The sequence below is a fragment of the Canis aureus genome, chromosome 7 (genome assembly GCF_053574225.1).
Source record: "Canis aureus isolate CA01 chromosome 7, VMU_Caureus_v.1.0, whole genome shotgun sequence".
Lineage (NCBI taxonomy): Eukaryota > Metazoa > Chordata > Mammalia > Carnivora > Canidae > Canis > Canis aureus.
Genome location: NC_135617.1, coordinates 70,881,573 through 70,894,552, shown reverse-complemented (window position 1 = coordinate 70,894,552; position 12,980 = coordinate 70,881,573). Strand labels below are relative to the sequence as shown.

Sequence of the window (12,980 nt, the reverse complement as noted above, 5' to 3'; positions counted from 1 at the left end):
TCCACAGAAGTCCCATGAGGTGGCTATTATTGTTCTCTTCATTATCCAGTGAAAAAACTGGGGAGAGATAGACATCTCTTAGGCATCTACCTAAAATAAGACATCACTTAAATGGTGGGGCCTGAATTTATATCTAAGCACCAAAACCTCAGAGCCTAAACTTTTATGGTCTTTTCTTTATGTATTGTCCTGATTCTTTAAAGTGTCAGCTTTAAAGTTGGCTGCTTTGGCACTATAATTGGAGACAGCAAAATCTGTTTAAACGTTAATTCTTTGAGTTTCTAATACATGATCCTCCATGATCCTTTTTTTTATTTTTTATTTTATTTTTTATTAACTGTCTTTAATATTTTCTGAGGCAGAGAAGATTATTAACTTATTTGCAGTCACTGATCAAATAAGTAGTGATCTGGTATTCCAATCCATGCTTGTTTAACTTCACCTTATATGCCTTGTAGAAGCGAGAGAAGATTTTTTTTTCTGATTATAAAACTAGTGTTCAATAAGTGTCTATAATATTTGAGGCATCATACTAGGTGCTTTCCCCCCTGCCCTCCCAAAGACTACGTCTGTGGGAGGAACTGGGCATGTTATTGCAGTAATTGCACTCATGTTGAAAGAACTCACTAAAGGCACCACAGGATATTGAAAACAAATGCCACATTACCTTTTTTTTTTTTCTCAGTCTTTCTAAGGAGTTAGAACCTTTTAGGAAGTATGTGCTCTCTCTTTTTAGAAGATAGTCTGCTGTAATGGGAAGATCTGTCTTTATGGAGTCAGCTGGTATAGTGGGAAAGAGAATGGGCAGATGAATGAAGGATTTAAATGTGAAAGTTAAAATGTGGAAGAAAATGAGAGATCATCTTCAAGATCTTGCATGAGGGCAAGGATTTCTTTGAACCCCCAAAGTACAAACCATAATATGAAAAACTGCCATATGTGAACACATGCAAATTAAATATTTCTTTTCAACGAGAACATCATACTTAATAGATTAGAGAAAATAGTTTTAAGTCCAAAAGTCACAAAGAATTAATATTAGAATATAGAAGGTGTTATGAGCTGAATGTCTGTGCCCTCCCACCCCCAATTCATACGTAGAAGCTTAAACCTACAATGTGATGCTATTAGGAAGTGGGGAGGTAATTAGGTTTAGATAAAATTGTGAGGGTAAAGTTCTCATGATGAAATTAGGATTCTTTAAGAAGATACCTCAGAGAATGGAAGGAGACAATAAGAAGTGGCTGTCTACACACCAAGAAAAGAGGGCCCTCATCAAGAATCTGACCATGCTGGCATCATTATCTCAGACTTCTAGTCTGCAAAACCATGAGAAATGTTTGTTGCTTAAGCCACTCAGTATGGTAGTCCATTATAGCAGCCTGAGCTAAGACAGAATGGATGGTTGGTTATAAAGGAACATGAAACAGATAAGAAACCAGTTAGAGAAAGAATGATGAGCTCATGCTCATCATGCTATACGTTAATGGCTAATATTGGCTAATATGGCTAACATATAAAGAAACGTATGAACAACTTATATAAATTAAAGACAAATACCTTTGAAATACCCTAAATAATTTGAAATGATAAATATTTAAATATAATCACCCAATGTTGTGCTTAATTCTGGTTTTGCTTCACAGCTGTAGGATTTTAAATATGTTCTTTGATTTCAGTAAATCTGTTTCTTCATCTGTAAATTCTGTCAGTTAGTATGTGTCTCATAGAATTCTTATGGTTTTAAGAGATACATTTATCTAACGTGCCTGACACTTTAAAAATGTTTGATTTAAGTTGCTTTCCTTTCCATTTTCTCCATTCTCTTTTGATACATACCATTCTCTGCTCCTCAGTGTTCAAATATTTAAACTTTGCTGCCTGGACTGAAATTAAAAACAAAGTTCCCTCAATCTTCCTGTTTACCAGAGAGCCACTCTAATCAATCCCAGGATTTATTCTGCTTTTCCTTTTTTGCCTATGGGCTTTTTATTTTTGAAAAAAAAAATCGGTAACTTTTGAGGAGACTGAATTCATTGGAAATAAAATATTGAGCAGAACATGAGCATCTTGGTGAAAATTGCAAGTTTAGGAGTTTCCCAGACAGATTAGAGAACACCAAAATTGAGAACCAAATAACTTTATAGATCTTGGATACTAGCACTTTATCTGATGTGTCATTTGCAAATATCTTCTCCCATTCTGTGGGTTGTCTTTTAGTCTTGTTGACTGTTTCTTTTGCTGTGCAGAAGCTTATTAAACTCAACAGCAAAGACACAAACAATCCAATCATGAAATGGGCAAAAGACATGAACAGAAATTTCACAGAGGAAGACATAGACGTGGCCAACAAGCACATGAGAAAATGCTCCGCATCCCTTGCCATCCTGGAAATACAAATCAAAACCACAATACCACCTCACACCAGTGAGAATGGGGAAAATTAGCAAGACAGGAAACAACCAGTGTTGGAGAGGATGTGGAGAAAGGAGAACCCTCTTGCACTGTTGGTGGAAATGTGAACTGGTACACCCACTCTGGAAAACTGTGTCGAAGTTCCTCAAAGAGTTGAAAATAGAGCTACCATATGACCCAGCAATTGCACTGCTGGGGATTTACCCCAAAGATACAGATGCAGTGAAATGGCAGGACACCTGCACCCCAATGTTTATAGCAGCAATGTCCACAATAGCCAAACTGTGGAAGGAGCCTCAGTGTCCATCGAAAGATGAATGGATGAAGAAGATGTGGTTTATGTATACAATGGAATATTCCTCAGCCATTAGAAACTATAAATACCCACCATTTGCTTCGACGTGGATGGAACTGGAGGATATTATGCTGAGTGAAGTAAGTCAATCAGAGAAGGACAATCATTATATGGTTTCACTCATACGGGGAAAATAAAAAATAGTGAAAAGGGATTACAAGGGAAAGGAGAGAAAATGAATGTGAAAAATCAGAAAGCGTGACAAAACAAGAGAGACTCCTAACTCTGGGAAACAAACTAGGGGTAGTGGAAGGGGAGGTGGGCGAGGGGTTGGGGTGACTGGGTGACAGGCAGTGAGGGGGGCACTTGACGGGATGAGCACTGGGTGTTATACTATATGTTGGCAAATTGAACTCCCATAAAAAAATAAATAAATAAAAAAGAGAACCAAACACCTTACCAGAAAATGGAAATTCATCAAAAAAAGGAAATAGGGAGGAGGGGCACGATGGCGGAAGAGTAGGGTCTCCAAATCACCTGTCTCCACCAAATTACCTAGAAAACCTTCAAATCATCCTGAAAATCTACGAATTCGGCCTGAGAATTAAAGAGAGAACACCTGGAATGCAACAGTGAGAAGAGTTCACGCTTCTATCAAGGTAGGAAGACGGGAAAAAAGAAATAAAGAAAAAAAAGGCCTCCAAGGGGGAGGGGCCCCGCGAGGAGCCGGGCTGAGGCCGGGGCGAGTGTCCCCAGGACAGGAGAGCCCCGTCCCGGAGGAGCAGGAGCTGCACCGACCTTCCCGGGCGGAAAGGGGCCCGCGGGGAGGTGGAGCAGGACCCAGGAGGGCGAGGATGCCCTCGGGTTCCCGGGGACACTAACAGGCACCTGCGCCCCTGGAGAGTGCGCCGAGCTCCCTAAGGGCTGCAGCGCGCACGGCGGGACCCGGAGCAGCTCGGAGGAGCTCGGGGGCGGCTCCGTGGAGGGGGCTGCAGGGCGGGAGCAGCTCGGGGGGCTCGGGGGCGGCTCCGCGGAGGGGGTTGCGGGGCGGGAGCGCGAATCCAACAGCGCAGGCCTCGGAGCACAGGGCGCCGGGACACAGCCCAGGATCCCGCCTCCCCCCGGGACAGGCAGAGGCCGGGAGGGCCCAGGACAGCAAGGACGCTCCTGCCGCGAGCTGAACAGAGCAGCGGCCCCGCCCCGGAGCCTCCAGGCCCTGCAGACGGAGAGCTCTGGAGTTCCTGCGGGCGCTGAATCCAGGGCTCCAGAGCTGGCCCCGCCACTGGGGCTGTTGCTCCTGGGGCCTCACCGGGTAAACAACCCCCGCTGAGCCCTGCACCAGGCAGGGGCACAGCAGCTCCCCCTAGTGCTAACACCTGAAAATCAGCACAGCAGGCCCCTCACCCAGAACACCAGCTAGACTGACAACTTCCAGGGGAAGCCAAGGGACTTAAAGTACACAGAATCTGAAGATACTTCCCCGTGGTTCTTTTTTTTTTTTTTTTTTTTTTTTGCTTTTTGATTTGTTTCCTTCCCCCACCCCCCTTTTTTCTCCTTTCTTTTTCTTTCTCTTTTTCTTCTTCTTTTTTTTTTTTTTCGTTTTTTTCCTTCCTTTTTTTTTCTCTTTCTCTTTTCTTTCCTTCTTTCTCTCCTCTCTTTTTCTCCTTTTCCCAATACAAATTGCTTTTGGCCACTCTGCACTGAGCAAAATGACTAGAAGGAAAACCTCACCTCAAAAGAAAGAATCAGAAACAGTCCTCTCTCCCACAGAGTTACAAAATCTGGATTACAATTCAATGTCAGAAAGCCAATTCAGAAGCACTATTATACAGCTACTGGTGGCTCTAGAAAAAAGCATAAAGGACTCAAGAGACTTCATGACTGCAGAATTTAGAGCTAATCAGGCAGAAATTAAAAATCAATCGAATGAGATGCAATCCAAACTAGAAGTCCTAACGACGAGGGTTAACGAGGTGGAAGAACGAGTGAGTGACATAGAAGACAAGTTGATAGCAAAGAGGGAAACTGAGGAAAAAAGAGACAAACAATTAAAAGACGATGAAGACAGATTAAGGGAAATAAACGACAGCCTGAGGAAGAAAAACCTACGTTTAATTGGTGTTCCCGAGGGTGCCGAAAGGGACAGAGGGCCAGAATATGTATTTGAACAAATTCTAGCTGAAAACTTTCCTAACCTGGGAAGGGAAACAGGCATTCAGATCCAGGAAATAGAGAGATCCCCCCTAAAATCAATAAAAACCGTTCAACACCTCGACATTTAATAGTGAAGCTTGCAAATTCCAAAGATAAAGAGAAGATCCTTAAAGCAGCAACAGACAAGAAATCCCTGACTTTTATGGGGAGGAGTATTAGGGTAACAGCAGACCTCTCCACAGAGACCTGGCAGGCCAGAAAGGGCTGGCAGGATATATTCAGGGTCCTAAATGAGAAGAACATGCAACCAAGAATACTTTATCCAGCAACGCTCTCATTCAAAATGGAAGGAGAGATAAAGAGCTTCCAAGACAGGCAGCAACTAAAAGAATATGTGACCTCCAAACCAGCTCTGCAAGAAATTTTAAGGGGGACTCTTAAAATTCCCCTTTAAGAAGAAGTTCAGTGGAACATTCCACAAAAACAAGGACTGAATAGTTATCATGATGACACTAAATTCATATCTCTCAATAGTAACTCTGAATGTGAACGGGCTTAATGACCCCATCAAAAGGCGCAGGGTTTCAGACTGGATAAAAAAGCAGGACCCATCTATTTGCTGTCTACAAGAGACTCATTTTAGACAGAAGGACACCTACAGCCTGAAAATAAAAGGTTGGAGAACCATTTACCATTCGAATGGTCCTCAAAAGAAAGCAGGGGTAGCCATCCTTATATCAGATAAACTAAAATTTACCCCGAAGACTGTAGTGAGAGATGAAGAGGGACACTATATCATACTTAAAGGATCTATTCAACAAGAGGACTTAACAATCCTCAATATATATGCCCCGAATGTGGGAGCAGCCAAATATATAAATCAATTATTAACCAAAATGAAGAAATACTTAGATAATAATACACTTATACTTGGTGACTTCAATCTAGCTCTTTCTATACTCGATAGGTCTTCTAAGCACAACATCTCCAAAGAAACGAGAACTTTAAATGATACACTGGACCAGATGGATTTCACAGATATCTACAGAACTTTACATCCAAACTCAACTGAATACACATTCTTCTCAAGCGCACATGGAACTTTCTCCAGAATAGACCACATATTGGGTCACAAATCGGGTCTTAACCGATACCAAAAGATTGGGATCATCCCCTGCATATTCTCGGACCATAATGCCTTGAAATTAGAACTAAATCACAACAAGAAGTTTGGAAGGACCTCAAACACGTGGAGGTTAAGGACCATCCTGCTAAAAGATGAAAGGCTCAACCAGGAAATTAAGGAAGAATTAAAAAGATTCATGGAAACTAATGAGAATGAAGATATAACCATCCAAAATCTTTGGGATGCAGCAAAAGCAGTCCTAAGGGGGAAATACATCGCAATACAAGCATCCATTCAAAAACTGGAAAGAACTCAAATACAAAAGCTAACCTTATACCTAAAGGATCTAGAGAAAAAACAGCAAATAGATCCTACACCCAAGAGAAGAAGGGAGTTAATAAAGATTCGAGCAGAACTCAACGAAATCGAGACCAGAAGAACTGTGGAACAGATCAACAGAACCAGGAGTTGGTTCTTTGAAAGAATTAATAAGATAGACAAACCATTAGCCAGCCTTATTAAAAAGAAGAGAGAGAAGACTCAAATTAATAAAATCATGAATGAGAAAGGAGAGATCACTACCAACACCAAGGAAATACAAACGATTTTAAAAACATATTATGAACAGCTATACGCCAATAAATTAGGCAATCTAGGAGAAATGGACGCATTCCTGGAAAGCCACAAACTACCAAAACTGGAACAGGAAGAAATAGAAAACCTGAACAGGCCAATAACCAGGGAGGAAATTGAAGCAGTCATCAAAAACCTCCCAAGACACAAGAGTCCAGGGCCAGATGGCTTCCCAGGGGAATTTTATCAAACGTTTAAAGAAGAAACCATACCTATTCTCCTAAAGCTGTTTGGAAATATAGAAAGAGATGGAGTACTTCCAAATTCGTTCTATGAGGCCAGCATCACCTTAATTCCAAAACCAGACAAAGACCCCACCAAAAAGGAGAATTACAGACCAATATCCCTGATGAACATGGATGCAAAAATTCTCAACAAGATACTGGACAATAGGATCCAACAGTACATTAAGAAAATTATTCACCATGACCAAGTAGGATTTATCCCTGGGACACAAGGCTGGTTCAACACCCGTAAAACAATCAATGTGATTCATCATATCAGCAAGAGAAAAACCAAGAACCATATGATCCTCTCATTAGATGCAGAGAAAGCATTTGACAAAATACAGCATCCATTCCTGATCAAAACTCTTCAGAGTGTAGGGATAGAGGGAACATTCCTCAACATCTTAAAAGCCATCTATGAAAAGCCCACAGCAAATATCATTCTCAATGGGGAAGTACTGGGAGCCTTTCCCCTAAGATCAGGAACAAGACAGGGATGTCCACTCTCACCACTGCTGTTCAACATAGTACTGGAAGTCCTAGCCTCAGCAGACAACAAAAAGACATTAAAGGCATTCAAATTGGCAAAGAAGAAGTCAAACTCTCCCTCTTCGCCGATGACATGATACTCTACATAGAAAACCCAAAAGTCTCCACCCCAATTTGCTAGAACTCATACAGCAATTCGGTAGCATGGCAGGATACAAAATCAATGCCCAGAAATCAGTGGCATTTCTATACACTAACAATGAGACTGAAGAAAGAGAAATTAAGGAGTCAATCCCATTTACAATTGCACCCAAAAGCATAAGATACCTAGGAATAAACCTAACCAAAGATGTAAAGGATCTATACCCTCAAAACTATAGAACACTTCTGAAAGAAATTGAGGAAGACACAAAGAGATGGAAAAATATTCCATGCTCATGGATTGGCAGAATTAATATTGTGAAAATGTCAATGTCACCCATGGCAATATACACGTTTAATGCAATCCCTATCAAAATACCATGGACTTTCTTCAGAGAGTTAGAACAAATTATTTTAAGATTTGTGTGGAATCAGAAAAGACCCCGAATAGCCAGGGGAATTTTAAAAAAGAAAACCATATCTGGGGGCATCAGAATGCCAGATTTCAGGTTGTACTACAAAGCTGTGGTCATCAAGACAGTGTGGTACTGGCACAAAAACAGACACATAGATCAGTGGAACAGAATAGAGAATCCAGAAGTGGACCCTGAACTTTATGGTCAACTAATATTTGATAAAGGAGGAAAGACTATCCATTGGAAGAAAGACAGTCTCTTCAATAAATGGTGCTGGGAAAATTGGACATCCACATGCAGAAGAATGAAACTAGACCCCTCTCTTTCACCATACACAAAGATAAACTCAAAATGGATGAAAGATCTAAATGTGAGACAAGATTCCGTCAAAATCCTAGAGAAGAACACAGGCAACACCCTTTTTGTAGTCGGCCATAGTAACTTCTTGCAAGATACATCCACGAAGGCAAAAGAAACAAAAGCAAAAATGAACTATTGGGACCTCATCAAGATAAGAAGCTTTTGCACAGCAAAGGATACAGTCAACAAAACTAAAAGACAACCTACAGAATGGGAGAAGATATTTGCAAATGACGTATCAGATGAAGGGCTATTTTCCAAGATCTATAAAGAATTTATTAAACTCAACACCAAAGAAACAAACAATCCAATCATTAAATGGGCAAAATACATGAACAGAAATCTCACAGAGGAAGATATAGACATGGCCAACAAGCACATGAGAAAATGCTCTGCATCACCTGCCATCAGGGAAATACAAATCAAAACCACAATGAGATCCCACCTCACACCAGTGAGAATGGGGAAAATTAACAAGGCAGGAAACCACAAATGTTTGAGAGGATGCGGAGAAAAGGGAACCCTCTTGCACTGTTGGTGGGAATGTGAACTGGTGCAGCCACTCTGGAAAACTGTGTGGAGGTTCCTCAAAGAGTTAAAAATAGACCTGCCCTACGACCCAGCAATTGCACTGTTGGGGATTTACCCCAAAGATACAGATCCAGTGAAACGCCGGGACACCTGCACCCCGATGTTCATAGCAGCAATGTCCACAATAGCCAAACTGTGGAAGGAGCCTCGGTGTCCCTCGAAAGATGAATGGATAAAGAAGATGTGGTTTATGTATACAATGGAATATTACTCAGCCATTAGAAACTACAAATACCCACCATTTGCTTCAACGTGGATGGAACTGGAGGGTATTATGCTGAGTGAAATAAGTCAATCGGAGAAGGACAAACATTATATGGTCTCATTCATTTGGGGAATATAAATAATAGTGAAAGGGAATATAAGGGAAGGGAGAAGAAATGTGTGGGAAATCTCAGAAAGGGAGACAGAACGTAAAGACTGCTAACTCTGGGAAATGAACTAGGGGTGGTAGAAGGGGAGGAGGGCGGGGGGTGGGAGTGAATGGTTGACGGCACTGGGGGTTATTCTGTATGTTAGTAAATTGAACACCAATAAAAAATAAATTAAAAAAAGGAAATAAAAATAAAGTTATGCTTTATAGATCAGTGACCACTTATTAACCAAATTTGGGAGTCAAGATAATGTAAGTCATCTTTTAAGAGAATTATCCACATTTCAGAGTCACTCAGTCTATTTATATATTTTTGGGATGGTCAGCATTCTCTGACCTAATCTGAGAGCAATGCTTGTTTTTTGATTTTTATAAAACCTTAATTTGGTAAGTCTTCAGGGTATGGCAAATTAGAAATAGCATGCCATTTATTTACTAAAGAATGAAAATGACCTGATATATGCCTGGATAAAGCTAATGTAAGACAAATTCTTTTGTCTTCTATTAGTAAAGTCTCATTCTTAAAAAAACAAAACAAAACAAAACAAAACAAAAAAACAAAAAAAAACACTGCTTCCAGTCCAAATAATCAGACCAAGGTTAAAGAAGCAAATCCAAAGCTATTATTAAGAATAAAGAAACTAAATCATGCTAGATCTTTTCTGTACACTTTATGCCAAAATGAATTCCAGATATATTAAAGATTAAATAGAAAAATAAGTTATACCAAATAGAAGAAGAAACACAAACTTTTAAAAAATATTTTATTAATTTGTTTATTCATAAGAGACATACAGAGAGAGGCAGAGACATAGGCAGAGGGAGAAGCAGGCTCCCTGCAGTGAGCCTGATGTAGGCCTTGATCCCAGGACTCTGGGATCATGACCTGAGCCAAAGGCAGTTGCTCAAACACTAAACCACCCAGGCATCCCCAAACACTTTTCACATAATCTTGGAGTGGAGAGGTACTCTCCAGCCATATGCAGAAACCCCCAAAAAAGATTAACTTCAAACTTTTCAATGTAAAAAAAATCATTTATTTATTGATAGCATATTAGAAGATATTTGTTTTATTAACTTCTTAACACATTAAATGAGTTATTTTATAAGATCAAATATTACATAATACAAAAGATTTTAAATGTCACTGAAAAGACTCCTTAGGTAACTAACCAAATAAGAAAAATAATCTCATGGGTAATATGTTTTAGAGACAAAGGGTTAATATTAATTAATATAAAAAGCTTTTACAAACTAATAAAAGACTAAGTATATGAATAGGCATGTCACAAAAGAAGAAATACAAGTGGACAAAACTGTAAGGAAAATCTTCAGCTTAAATAGTAAACAAATAAGAGATTAATACTATTTTCATCTCTCTAGTTGACAAAGATTTAAAAAATTGCTAATATTTGGTGTTTGACAACATATCAAAAAAGAAGTATTCTCAGCCACTATAGGGAGAAGTATAAATTGATTCAACATTTATTTATTTGTATGTTAAGATTTTCTACAAAGAGTATGCATTTTTTCTTTTTTCAAACAATAAATAAATTTTATTTATATATATATTTATTTATTTATTTTTATTTATTCATGAGAGACAGAGAGAGAGAGAGAGAGAGAGAGGAAGAGACACAGGCAGAGGGAGAAGCAGGCTCCATGCAGGGAGCCCGATGTGGGACTCGATACCAGGTCTCCAGGATCATACCCTGGGCTGAAGGCAGCGCTAAACCGCTGAGCCAGGCTCAGATGCTATCTCTAATAAAACTGTAACTGCCTTTTAAGCATCATCAATGTAAATACTAATGTGAACTTTTTGGTTTGTCAAATTGTCACAAGTAGCTCCCTTAAGAATCTATTAATTGAAATTGCTACGTTATTAGTAGAATTTCAGTCAGTCAGCCTATCAGTGTGTTGTATTTCCAAAGAATGCCTGGATGGGGTGCCTGGCTGACTAAGTCAGTAGAATATGTGACTTTTGATCTCAGGGTCCTGTGTTCAAGCTCCATATTGGAGGTAGAGTTTCCAATAAACAAACAAACACAGCAAAAGATACAGTCAACAAAACTAAAAGACAACCTACAGAATGGGAGAAGATATTTGCAAATGACGTATCAGATAAAGGGCTAGTTTCCAAGATCTATAAAGAATTTATTAAACTCAACACCAAAGAAACAAACAATCCAATCATTAAATGGGCAAAATACATGAACAGAAATCTCACAGAGGAAGACATAGACATGGCCAACATGCACATGAGAAAATGCTCTGCATCACTTGCCATCCGGGAAATACAAATCAAAACCACAATGAGATCCCACCTCACACCAGTGAGAATGGGGAAAATTAACAAGGCAGGAAACCACAAATGTTTGAGAGGATGCGGAGAAAAGGGAACCCTCTTGCACTGTTGGTGGGAATGTGAACTGGTGCAGCCACTCTGGAAAACTGTGTGGAGGTTCCTCAAAGAGTTAAAAATAGACCTGCCCTATGACCCAGCAATTGCACTGTTGGGGATTTACCCCAAAGATACAGATCCAGTGAAATGCCGGGACACCTGCACCCCGATGTTCATAGCAGCAATGTCCACAATAGCCAAACTGTGGAAGGAGCCTCGGTGTCCACCGAAAGATGAATGGATAAAGAAGATGTGGTCTATGTATACAATGGAATATTACTCAGCCATTAGAAACTACAAATACCCACCATGTGCTTCAACGTGGATGGAACTGGAGGGTATTATGCTGAGTGAAATAAGTCAATCGGAGAAGGACAAACATTATATGTTCTCATTCATTTGGGGAATATAAAAAAATAGTGAAAGGGAATAAAGGGGAAAGGAGAGAAAATGAGTGGGAAATATCAGAAAGGGAGACAGAACATGAGAGACTCCTAACTCTGGGAAACGAACTAGGGGTGGTGGGAGGGGAGGTGGGCGAGGGGGGGGGGGGTTGGGGTGACTGGGTGATGGGCACTGAGGGGGGCACTTGATGGGATGAGCACTGGGTGTTATTCTATGTGTTGGCCAATTGAACACCAATAAAAAATAAATTTATAAATAAACAAATAAATAAAATAAAGACTGCTTGACTCTGCCCACACCCTTAGCATCCACAGTGTTGAAATTCCTTGGAGGTCTAGTTAGTGTAATCAACCACTTGGGCCTATGAAGAATGATGCACAACTGTCAGGGCTACCCCTAGTGAGTCGCCTCTAAGTTTATTTATTTTATTTTTGATACACATAATACAATTTTATTTAGCCACAGACATCACTTTTACACATTAAGATGAATTTATTTATTAACATGACCTGAAGATATAACGGTATAGCATATAAAAACAAACAAAAGTACATAAACTTTGTTATACTTTGTAATTAATGTCTCACTATTCTATTTTAGATAATATCTAGGTATATAAGAACTATCTTTTAATTAGCTCAGTTTGATAGTTTTCTGAAGTTTCAATTCATCTAAAGATGTTGGAAATTATGTCCAAACTGGTTCAATATAAAATATAATTACTGTATTTATTTATTTATTTATTTATTTATTTATTTATTTATTTATTTATTTATTTATTTTTATTGGTGTTCAATTTACCAACATACAGAATAACCCCCAGTGCCTGTCACCCATTCACTCCCACCCCCCACCCTCCTCCCCTTCTACCACCCCTAGTTCGTTTCCCGGAGTTAGCAGTCTTTACATTATGTCTCCCTTTCTGATATTTCCCACACATTTCTTCTCCCTTCC

At 39.6% G+C, this 12,980-nt stretch overlaps 1 protein-coding gene across 1 annotated transcript in view; it reads right to left on the bottom strand.

The window, feature by feature from the left end:
• TSBP1 (testis expressed basic protein 1) overlaps positions 1-12,980 on the bottom strand; it is a 194,843-nt gene that overhangs the window by 29,336 nt on the left and 152,527 nt on the right. The window lies entirely within an intron of this gene.